At 41.3% G+C, this 12,348-nt stretch overlaps 1 protein-coding gene and 1 pseudogene across 1 annotated transcript in view; one reads left to right on the forward strand and one right to left on the reverse strand.

Annotated features, from left to right (window-relative positions):
* Ppt1 (palmitoyl-protein thioesterase 1) overlaps positions 1–12,348 on the forward strand; it is a 34,808-nt gene that overhangs the window by 12,739 nt on the left and 9,721 nt on the right. The window lies entirely within an intron of this gene.
* LOC110350461 (DNA-directed RNA polymerase II subunit GRINL1A pseudogene) lies at positions 7,086–8,041 on the reverse strand (annotated as a pseudogene).

Here is a 12,348-nt window from a genome sequence, read left to right on the forward strand (position 1 = left end):
CCCTTTCTAGAGTTTTTTGTGGCGGCGGGGGGGGGGGGGGGTGTTGTGTTTTTTTTGTTTTTGAGAGCCTCAGTTCTACTACCATCTATCTATGTGGCCCTGGGCATCTTTGAGCCTCATTTTCTTACATCTTAGTAATATATTTTCCTGTGGGCCTGTTGTGAGGATTAAACAAATTGAGTGTAAAGCATTTAGTGTAGTGCTCAGTTCATATGAAGTCAGTGGATTTTTGTTATCACTGCAGGTGGTATGTTCAGAATATTTATTCAACTTCAGTTTTTGGTCCTTTATTATTCTCTTTTAGTTGCACTTTTCAAATAGTTAATAATTTCATCAAATATAGGGTTATTGCTATTTGTCAGACCCTATTGTAGGTTTCATGGATACCATGAAGAAGACAGTAGCATACTAAAGAGGAAAGGAGTAAACAGGCACACTAGAGAACCTCTAACTGGGTAAAGCTGACATGAGAATAAAGGATGCAGCCATGGGAATATGGTGGAGAACCTCCCTGGGACAGGATAGTCTTTGAAGAAGAGATCTTTAATCTGGGATGTGAAGGAAGAGATAAAAGGAGCATAGGAGGAGCTAAAAAAGAATCATCAGCCAAATTACTAGCTGGCGCAAAGGCCCTGAGGCTGGGACAAGTTTGGCTTGTTCTAGCACAGGGTGAAAAGAGATAGTGATAGATGGGTAGAGTTGGACAGAAAAGCAAGAGCTACATTGTGCAAGGATTTATAGACCTGATAATGAGTGGGATTTGATTCCGAACAGCATGGAGACCTATTGGGAGACTGCAGGTGCAAAAATGGCATGGCCTGGTAGATGTTTTTGCAGTGGGCCAGGGACAGAGAGCAGTGGTTTGGACAGTAGGATAGATACTGAGGTGGAAAGGAGAGCAATGACTTGAAATCTGTTTCTCGATCTTGTACCTGAATTAGACTTAAGAGCCGGGTTGATGCTCACCACTTAGCACACAGTTTCCATGGGAAGTGCATTCTGAGTTCTCAACAGCTGTGCACAGATGAACTTTTAGGCCACCTAATTTTATAGAGTGGTTTTTCTTTTTATTTTTTTTTTGGTTTTTCTTTTTAAAAATGCATTTGAGCCAAGTGTGGTGGGGACACACCTGTAATCCTAGCACTTGGAAGGCTAGGGCAGGAGAATCACCTTGAGTTCAAGGCCAGCCGAGGCTATCTAGTGAATTTATTCAAGGCCAGCCTGGACTACATAGTGAGACCCTGTCTCCCAAAAAAAAAAAAAATGTGTTTGAGGCCACTGTGTTCTGTCTTGCATGTTGGCCCACCTTCACACTGTAAGGTGTACTTCTTTTCCTATTTTTTCTTGGCCCAAACTCACTTTGAAGAGCCTCTTTCTTTTCCTACTTTTCATAAAATTTTGCTACCATTAAATCAATAAAACAAAATAAAATGAAATGCGTTTGAACAGGAAAAATCTCATCTTAATAGATGGCTGGTGTGAGACTTAAAGAGACAAATAGTCCAAGTCAGATTGTGAGAAGGGGATGGTGAGAGTTTAAAACAACAAAAAGAGATAATTTTCTCTCTGAAATGTTGTATCAGGTTGCTCTGTATCTTAGCGAGGATTCTGATTACCAGAAAGAATCCAAAGCAAGCCAAAGTAAATATAAAAAGGAATTCATAGTGTTTTGATTGCCAAAACACTATGCCTCCAGAGTGCCTGAAATCAAGAAATAAGTCACCTAGAACCAGGGTGTCTCTTTCCAACAGTCCCTGTTGCTTCTCTCTGTGTCACTGCGTCTCTTTCCCCTCTGTGCAGAGCAACTTCTGCTCCCCGCTAGGTGAAAGGTGGCTGTGCACAGCATCCAAGTGTTTAATTTTCAAGCTAGGTCACGTCCCTACTCTCATTTGCTGTGACCAGTGATGATAAGGGGGGACTGTGTACCAACCATACCCACCCTGTGACCGGAAGGGAGGCAGGAAGAGCACAGTTCCCAGACATGTAGGGATTGTGGCAGAGGGTCTAAAATGTCTTCTGCACTCTTCAGAAAACTTAATTTTAGCAACATAGATGTCACGTCCTAGTAGGCTCAGTGCCTTGTGAGGATGTTTTCTAGTACAAGCCCTTGGCTGGGGATGGCAGGGCCGTAAAGGCTGGCATGAGCAGAACAGCTCTCTCTCCTTCTTGGGTGTAAAGTCTGTGCTTCGCTCCTTCTCCCTTTGCTGAGGTATCAGCCCGTCTGGCCTTCCCCTTCCTTTAGTCTTCTCCCTGCCACCCTTGTCCTCTCACCCCCACCCCCACTCTCCCTGCCCCATTTAATTTAACACCCTGTGGTGCCCTGGCCTGGCCTGGCCTGCTCTTTCATCTTCACTGAGTCAGCTCCAAGGAAGTGAGGGCATTTACTTATCTTTGTTCACAGTGCCTTCCCGAGTTTTCTCTGGGCCCTGGCTCCCAACCCACATCTCTTCCTCCCTTCAGTGGCTCTCTCTGAATGGTTTTCCTCAGTTGTCCTATTTTCCTTGTCTTGCTCTCAGCTGATGAACTTCCACTTCTTTTTCTGGAAATACTGAAGGAGCAATATTTAGTACTTAAACTCTCTCACACACTTTTCAGTCATACAAAAAAAAGAATAATGTAACAAACTACTACTATATGTACCTAGGTCTCAGAATTAATACCTGCTCAGATTTTTTTAAAGAACTGAAATATTTCAGATAAAATCAAACTTTTTTGTTAAAAAAAATAATAGTATTAAGCTAGGACTGATGGCATACATCTGTAATACCAACACTCAAGAGGCTGAGGGAAGAAGGTGTTTTTTGTTTGTTTGTTTTTTGCCTGGTCTTGCTATGTAGTTATCTGAGAAATTATTTCTGCTTTGATTTTTTTTGTAGAGCCTGGCTCATCTGCTTTGTTACTCTCATTGTTACCATTTCACAGAGTCCAGGCGGGTGGCTTTCAGATTGTTCCACGTCATGGCCCCCTGGGTTTGCCTTTGGTGAAATGGAAGTCTGGGGTGGGTTGCATCTTTTAAAGTGTCTTTTATTTTCTTCTCTCTTTTTTTTTTTAAGTTTAATTTCTGGGTTGATGCTTATAAATTGCTTATTGTGAGTAGCTTTATTGCCAGTATTTAGAACCCTTAGGAAATGACTACTTCTCAGAAGAGTCTTCTAGGTGTAGCTAGATTTTCAGTTTTGAGTCTTGCAAGATTCTGTTTCTTCAATCTATTGGGGATGAGAAGTTTCTGACTACTTGGCCCAGCCCCGGTTCTTTGGCATTGGCCTATAGAATTTTCTAAGACCTTTAGGCAATCTCAGTCTTGGTATACCAGAAAGAACAACTAATTAGCACAATTAGGTCACCTTGGCTAACGTAGTACAATCAGCAATAACAATAGCATCAAACATAGAGTAGAAAATGGCAAACTGCGGTATTAATTTGGCACCTTTAAGTCTATGAACTAGATTTGTGATTATATAACAAAACCTAAAATGAACCAGATTTGTGGAGCCTGCTGTAGTCTGTGTGCCTTCTGCCATCTTGAACTCAGCTCCCTGCTGGCTGAACTCTGCTCCCTGACCTCCTGCTGACTTGAACTTGGCACCCTCATTGCTATGCTGGGAGCCACTAGATGGACCCCGTCTGTAGCTGTTCTGGGTTCTGAGCTCAGTTGGCTCCTCTCCAAAATGGCTACTGGCTAGTCGACCTCTTCTGGGTGACCCCTGAACCCAAATAACTCATCAGCCACTGCAGTCCACTGTATCTACTGCTCTGTTCCACTGGTGCATTTCTCTGTGGAGGGGCCTCTGGGGTTGCCAGTAGTTCCTGTGTGCCTGCAGGTTCAGTCACTCTTTCCATGCTGATACTGGGATCTGGGAGAAAGTGCTGCCTGCCATCTCCCTCCTTTTTGTTGAAGTCTCTGTCTTCACTCTCCCTGTGGATTTTAATTCTTGCTTCAGATCCTCCTTGGGTTCCAGGGACTCACTTCCCTACTTCTCCTCATGCCCCTATATTCCAGTGTCAGGACACCAAATCTTAGGGTCTTTCTCTGCTGCTTAGCACTCTATCTTCCTTTTCTAATTTTTAAAAAGTTGTGTTTTTCAGGCCAGGGATTATTTCAGTGGTGTTGCCACCTGTCTCGCAAGTGCAAGGTCCTGAGTTCAATCCCCAGTACCAAAAAAAAAATTGTTTTTCATTCTTACTTTTTATCTACCTGGGTGTTCAGTGCTTGAGTCTGTTTCTGGGTTATTCTGTCCAGTTGATTTATAGTGGACCCTTGACCTATGAACTGAATTTGTTTGCGAGGGCTGGTTGTAACTCAAGTTGGTTGTAAGTCAAGACTATTTTTCCCGTAGGAAATAATGGAAATACCCATAATGCATCCTGAACCTCCCAGAGTACCCCCTAACTAACCTTTTCATAATAAAAAGGGGTTGTGTAATGTGCTTTTTTACCAGAAACACCAATAATTTCCCTGTTGTATTCACCAAAAAGTTATAAAATGTGCCTAGTTTACCAGAAACAATTTCATACTGTACTCACCATTCAGGTTAACATCTTTGGCTTTCAGGAAGGGAGGATGAAATGAAAGGTAGCTGTTGTTTGGAAGGAGAGTCCTCTTCCATAAGAACATGAGGAATCTGGCTCTCTGGTGTCCTTTCTCTCTTTGGGAGAGTCTATAGTCCACTAGGACCTGCTTCTGGCTTACTAATTCTCAACCTTTTCAGTAGTAAAAACTGGTCTAAGGTTGTCTGTTTCTGTCTTTTCTTTAACAGTGTTCTGTAGTATGATATGACATTGTCATTAAGCAAGTGAATGCAACAATTGGCTTTTTCTCTTTCTGGGTGGGTCTTCTCTACAAATATTTGCAGCTCTGTCCATTTTTTCAGGGTTTTCTTTATTTCAGAAGAACTTTGCTGCACTGATTGTTGATACTTCCCTTCCTCTTCAGATAGCTCCTCAGCTGCCATTCTCTGTTGCTCAGCCAGAAGTTGCTGAAGTTCCCCTGTAGACAGTTCCTCTGAGTATTCTTCCACCAGTTCCTCAACATCATCACTGTCTACCTGCAAGCCTGTGAACTCTGCTATAGTGACAGTATCATCAACCGCAGGGTCAATTGTATGCTCAGGCTCCTCTACACAGCTTTCAAAGTCTCTCTCCTGTATAATTTTATTCTACACTTTCTTCCAGGCAGATCTCAGTGTCCTTAGAGAGACATTGGCCCTGGATTTCTCAACCCCACATGGGAAAGGATGTTATAATGTTCCTTCCAGAACTCTTTAGGGATTAAATCTGTATTTGACCTGGAAGTATTTCAGGAACAGTTCCTTAGTGTATAGCTTCTTTTTTTTTTTTTTTTTTTTTTTCTGGTACCAGGGATTGAACTCGGGTCCTTGTGCTTGCGCAATAGCTTCTTAAAGTTAACTATACCCTGCTGGTCCATAGGCTGCAGTAGAGGAGCTGTATTAAGTGGGAGCGGCCATGGGAATTCTTCAGACAATTCTTCCAAATCTCATGGGCGAGCAGGACCATTGTCCATGATGAGGAGAACCTTGAGTGGTAAATCTTTGTCCTGTAGTTATTTCTTAACAGTAGGACAGAAAGCCTCCCTGAATCTCTCAAGAAAAAGTACTATAGTTATCCAGGCTTTTGGGTCAAATCTCCACATGACTCCTAGTCTATTCTTTATGACTTTATGTTTTCTGAACACTCTGGGGTCTCAGAGTGATAAACCAAGAGGCTTTATCTTGTGGTCACCACTCACACTGGCACATAGCAGTAAGGTTAGGCTGTCTATCATAGGCTTGTGGCCTGGCATTTTCTTCTCTTGGGTAATGTATGTTCTCCTGGGCATTTTCTTCCAGAAAAGGCCAGTTTCATCACAATTGAAAACTTGATGAGAACAAAAACCATTTCTCTGTGTCATCCTTTCACAGTAGTATGTGTAATTTTCAGCAGCCCTTTTGTCAGCACTGGCTGCTGCACCATGCCTAGTTAAGATACATACCCCAGTTCTCGCTTTAAAATTATGAAACCACTCCTTACTGGCATGAAATGTTTCACTATTATCACTTTTTTTTTTATCAAAGATTATTTTTCATTCCTAGGTAGAAATGTAGTATAATAACGCTTTTCCATATATCAGCAATGTTTTGAGGTTAAAAAAAAATAATCATGACTCACAGGGTAGCATTAAACTTGAAAGTCTCTCTGTTACAACAAAAACATGTTTTAGGTATTTCTAAATATGGATTTTCAGTTTTTCAAAGAAAGGTATAGCAGTGGCTTGTATCTCATGTTAACATCCTTGTAAGTACACTTAAACATTACATGTGCAACCCATAAAGAACATTTCTTTCCTTTTCAAATCACTTTTATTTTTCTGGAAATATCAGTCACAAAACTGACAAGGAACTCAGAGTCAAATTTTTATTTTATTTTATTTTTTTTTGGTACCAGGGATTGAACTTCGGACCTTGCACTTGCGATGCAGGCACCAGAACCACTGAGCTAAATCACCGGCCCTCAAGTTTTAATTTTTCAGCTCTTCTCAGCTACCTTTCCCCAAACTCCAGAAATTGTTATTATTATATTATTAAATTTTTCCCCAAGGGTGTACATTTTGCTCCTCATCTAGATCTTGAATTCTGAAGAACAGAAATTTTATTTCACTGTACCCCCAGAGCAGTGCTGCTTCCAGATAGCGAGCATGCAGACAGGCCCGTTAGTTCTGTGACTGCTTCTCCCTTTGCTTATTGGTTAATCAAAGGGGAGCTGCACAGCAGAAAATGGTTCTGGAAAAAGAGTCATAATAGATTGTCACTCCAGTTCTGTGTTTATTATGAAATATTGGCCAAGCATCCTGAAATTCGATATTCCCCATCTGCTACTTAAAACCTTTTAAATTATTTGGCTTCAAAACCAAAGTATTTTTCAACAGAAATCCTCTGCTACTGCAACCTAGTCTCACTGTTTCTATACTGTGTTCATTCCTACCAATAAGTTTGCTCATATACACCCCGCTGAACTTAAAAGCACTCATCCCACTTTTTGAGTTTCACACACACACATTATGTCCTGTGATAGGACTGTTCCCATGATACTCACACATTGGTTTTAAACTTTTGTGGTGGGGGTACTGGGTTTTTGACTCACATTTCTAGCACTTCCATGTAATGAGGCCTCTTAGGAGGCCCACTACAGAGGCTTGTCAAGGTCTCTGCACCAGGGCTTGCTCCTGAGTGGTGTTCATCTTGGTCTGCATTCATGATCCTTGTCAATAAACAGGTTGTCCAAGCTGCTGGAAATATTGTCTGTGTGACCAGAAACACAATGCTGCGAGAGATGCTCTGCAGCCTTGGTTGGGGAAAGCGTCCCGGCCCTGCTGTTGGAAGCTGGGTGTGGGTTCACTGTGGACTCAGCCTCTGCAGTCTCTTCATTGTCTTCATGAGTAGGATGCACAAGTGCCTGCTTTTCTGAAGTTGTTTTGGATGACTTGATTTTATCTACAGGGGAGTAGGTAGGAACTAGTAATGAAATATCAAGCATCTGGTCAGAATTTGGGGTCTTATCTATATCCACATCAACTCCTGCAATTGCCTTTTGCCTTAGCTCAAAGTCTGAACTAACAGGATAAAACAGTTTACTTTTTCCTCTGTCCTCTTCATGTTCTGCAATGACAGCTTTCAGTTTGGCAATGGTGTCTGAGATCTTTCTACCTTTGTCAGGCAATTTGCAAATGAATTTTCGTATGCTCCCCTGCTAAGACCTGTTAAGTTGCCACTGCCCCAGTAAGCCACCTCCGACACCCTACTCTTCTCAGGTCCTGAGTTCCTCCACCTAGAGATGAAACTAACAGCACATTCTGGGCACTGGGAGGAGGAAACGACAGATTCATCATGCGGATGCTCCCTGTACAGCACCAAAGCAGCGGGTATGTGGCCAGCCAGAGGGGATTCAGCTCACTGCTGCGGGCCCTCACTGGCTGAGAGTTGCAGCCGGACTTGACCAAGACAGGATCATCTTCCAGGGAGGAGAGATGGTGGCATCCCAGGGGCATGAACCCAGTCGCTCACTATTATCACTTGATGGATTAACCTTTATGAGATCTGCATTTATAGCTCTAGCTTATTCACAAATTATAGACTCAGGCTATAACCTGCCATCTGCCTTTCATTTATCCACACTAATAATAGCCTTTCTACCTTGTCTAACACTTTTGATCATGACTTATCAATTTTTTTTTGCTTAAATTCTTTTATTGGTACATTTTAGGTATACAATACATTTACATTTATCATTATACCTGTACATGATGTATCTTGGTCCTTATTTTTTCTCCATTCTCTGTGCTCCCTTCACACACCCCCCCCCCCACCCTTCCCTATTTACGAAGACTTTGTTTCCATTTTTTCCTTTTCTCATAATTTTTCCTTTCCCTTCTTTCTTTCCCCTTCCCCTCCCACTTCCCCTACTCCTTTTGACCTTTTCTATTTCAAATTATTGATTATTCATTTTAATCATTTTAATCCTTATTTATACTTTCAGTTTCTCACACTAGAGAAACTATTCAGTATTTATACATGTGTGTCCTATTTATTTCACTTAAGAGTATGGCCTCAATATGCATCCATTTAGCTATAAATGTCTCTAGTTTCTCATTCTTTATGGCTAAGTAGTACTCCATTTGATTAAAAAAAAACACATCTTCTTTATCCAGTTTCCAGTTGATGGGCACTTGGGCTGTTTACAAGCTTTAGCTATTACAAACTGTGTTGCTATAAACATGGGTGCACATATATTGCCGTGGTATGATTCTTTTAATTCTTTAGAGAAGATACCCAGCAGGGGAATAGCTGGGTCAAATGGGACCTATAGTCCTAGTTCTTTGTGGTATCTCCATACTGATTTGCACAGTGGTTGCACCAGTCTGCACTCCCACCAGCAATGGAGAAGGGTTCCTTTCTCCCCACACCCCCTCCAGCATTTGTTATTGGTTGATTTCTTGATAGCCGCCATTCTTTGTGGGATGAGGTGGAATCTCAGTGTTGTTTTCATCTGCATCTCTCAAATGACCAGTGATGTTGAACATTTTTCATATGTTTATTTGCCTCTTTTACTTCTTTGTCTGAAAAATGTCTGTTCATTTCAGATGCCCATTTTTGAATTGGGTCTTTGAATTTGGAGGATCTGATTTTTTTCAATTCTTTATATATTCTAGATAGTAGTCCTTTGTCTGAGGTACAGCTGCTAAGAATTTTTTCCCACATTGTAGGTTGTCTCTTAGCTCTGTTGGTGATTTCTCTTGCAGTGCAGAAGCTTTTTAATAAGATGAAATCCCAGTTGTTGATTCTTTGCGCTAGTTCCCATGCTACTGAGGTTTTGTTCATAAAGTCTTTTCCTATGCCAGTGTCTTCAAGAGTTCTGTGATTTATCAATTTGAGTAACACCTTTAGCAACCCTAGCTTCCCTATACAAATCTTCTCTGTTAAGATTGTCAAGATGGGGCCGGGGATTTAGCTCAGTGGTGCCGCCACCTGTCTTGCAAGCGCAAGGTCCCGAGTTTGATCCCCAGTACAAAAAAAAAACAACAAACAATTGTCGAGATGGTGGATTTTCTTTTAGGACTTGAAATATCTCACTCCAGGGCCTGGGATTTAGCTCAGTGGTTTTGCCGCCTGCTGTGCAAGCACAAGGACCCAAGTTTGATCCCCGGTACCAAAAAAAAAAAAAAAGAAGAAATACCTCACTCCAGGTGCTCTTTGACTTGAGGGTTGTGTTGAAAAATCTGCTGTAATTCTGATGGAGTTTCCTTTGTATGTGATTTGTTTCTTTTCTCCAACTGCTTGTAGTATTTTGTTCTTCTGTTGGGTTTCCAGGATCTTGATTATTATATGTCTAGGTGTAGATTTTTTTTTTATCATGGCTAGTTGGAGTCCTATATGCCTCGCTTATCTGTATGTCAAATTCTTTCACTCTGTTTGGGAAGTTTTCTGTCATTAATTCTGTGAACAGTTTTTTTATGTCATTTGTACTTTCCCCTCCTTTTTCATGGATTCCTATCAGTCTTAAATTATTCTTTGTGTCATCTAGGAGCTGCTAGATTGATTTCTCATGGTCCCTTACTATTTCTTTTTTCTTTTTCTTTTTTTTTTTTTGGTACCGGGGATCAAACTTGGGTCCTTGCACTTGTGCAGCAGGTGGTGAAACCACTGAGCTAAATCCCTGGCCTCTCTTACTATTTTTAAGAGATCTCCCTTTTCATGGTCACTGACTGCAATCCTGTCTTCTGTATCTGCAATTCTGTCTTCACATTGGCTCATTCTGCTGCAGATGCTTTCAATAGAGTTTTTAATCTCCTAGGTATCTGTTTGAATCTGTTTCATGGATTCCATTTCTTTCCTATGCTGGGCATTCATAGCTTCCATCACGGTCCTGAGCTCATCTATTTTTTTTTTTTTATCTGTTTCTGTTCTAGAGTCTCTAATCATGTCTTTCATTCTGCTCACTATCTGTAGTTATCTGGGAAATTATTTCTGTTTTGAATTTTCCTAGAGCCTCATTCATATGTTTTGTACTTCCTGTGCTCTCAGTTCAGGGTGTCCAGGTGGTTGAATATCAGATTTTTCCACCTTGTTTTCCCCAGAATTTGCTTTTGGTGAGCTGGAAGCCTGGGTTTGCACCTTGCTTAGGTGTCTTCTCATTTCTATTTTTGTTGTTGGTACTGTTTTTGGTTTAATTCCTGGGTTGATACTTCAATATTGCTTATTGTAAGTATCTTTGTTGCTTGTATTTAGAACCCTTACAGAATGATTGCTTCTCAGAGGTGTCTTCCAGATATAGTTCGTCTTTAGGTTTTGAGTCTCTAAAGACTCTTAGGCAATCTCGTTTTCAGTATACCAGGAAGGACAACTGATTAGATCAATCATCACAGCACCTTAGCCCAAGTGATACAATCAGTAGCAACAATAGCATCAAGCACAGCTTAGAAAATGACAGTTTGTGGTAGTTTTTAATCTATCACCTTTAACCATGTGAATTAAGTAAAAATTGAGGACCAGCCCAAAATATGTTTATGGTAAATAAACTCTTCAATATAACAACTTTACCCTTCAGGATGGGAGCTTAGAAGGAGTTGGGGAGGGAGGGATAGATAGGTACAAGGATAGGGAAAGGTTAAAAGTGAGGCCAGAGGACACAGGAAGATCACACAAACTCTAGGAAACTGTTGAAGACAAGAGGAAAAGACAAAATGAAAGAAAGACAAGAACAGAACAACCTGACAGCAATAGGGAACCTAGAAACTCTATTCACTTTCCTTTAAAACTAATGACAATTGAGAGAAGGAAAACGAGAGAAGAAAAGAAAAAGAAAAAAGAAATCTGAATTAGGACAGTAACATGAACAAAAAGGGAGAGAGATGAAGTACGAGGTGAGAGAGAGAGAGAGGAAAGAAAAAATGAAGAATAAAGAAAAAATAGATTTAGAAAAAAATAACTTTAACAATAAAAAATAAAAATAAAGGGCCTCCTTCAGGGTATATCTCTGCTGCCACAATAGACAACATGGGCAGCAGTGTGCAGATCTGAATCAATGAGTCTCAGCAAGCTTGCAGCAGTCCTCTGAGATTCAGGCTGATTTCTAGCTGCAAGGCCCAAATTGAGCTCCCTGACCTCCTGCTGGGTTGAACTCTGCAAGGCTCTACTGTAGGTTCCATCTGCCTTTCCCCTGAAGATAGTCTAGGTTCTGTTGGGCGGTGGTTATCCCTTCAACTTACCAGCTACCGTGGTCTGGTGTGCTTTTGTTGAAGAATTTTCTTCACTTTCCCAGTGGGCTTCAGTTTTCATCAAGGAGCCTCAGAGAGGCCCTCTTTCTGTTGTTCACTTCTGTTCTATCTTCTGGAGCTCAGAACAATGTCCTTTATGACCCCCTGCGCCTCTGCAGTGTGGATCCAGGTACTGGCTTGGCACAGCCACAGGTGGGAGGAGGGGAGAGCACTGCTCACCTCCTCGGTGCTGGGGGGCAGTGCTGAGATGATGGGTTTTGGCATGCTGTACATATTAGTGAGATCAGTCACGTGAGTGCCACTCTCATATTTCTCCACAGTGCCTTTCTTTTCTGTTGTGATTGTTTTCTCTACTGTCCTTCCCTTCCTTCTTTTCTAGCTTTTTTGGGGGCCATTTTGATAGCAGTAATTGTAGCAATTATATAAAGCACTGACTGAATTCACGTCCACAAACACTTGCGTTTGGGTTCAGACTGAAGTTTACTAATACACTTTCTAATACACTTGCTAATACACTTTCTGGTATTGTGAGTCTTTGTTTACAACTGCATAAGCAGCAAGTGTTTGGGTTGTAACTCAAG

This window comes from Heterocephalus glaber, unplaced genomic scaffold, assembly GCF_053883595.1.
Source record: "Heterocephalus glaber isolate CG9 unplaced genomic scaffold, H.glaber_assembly_v1.0 deba00001452, whole genome shotgun sequence".
Lineage (NCBI taxonomy): Eukaryota > Metazoa > Chordata > Mammalia > Rodentia > Bathyergidae > Heterocephalus > Heterocephalus glaber.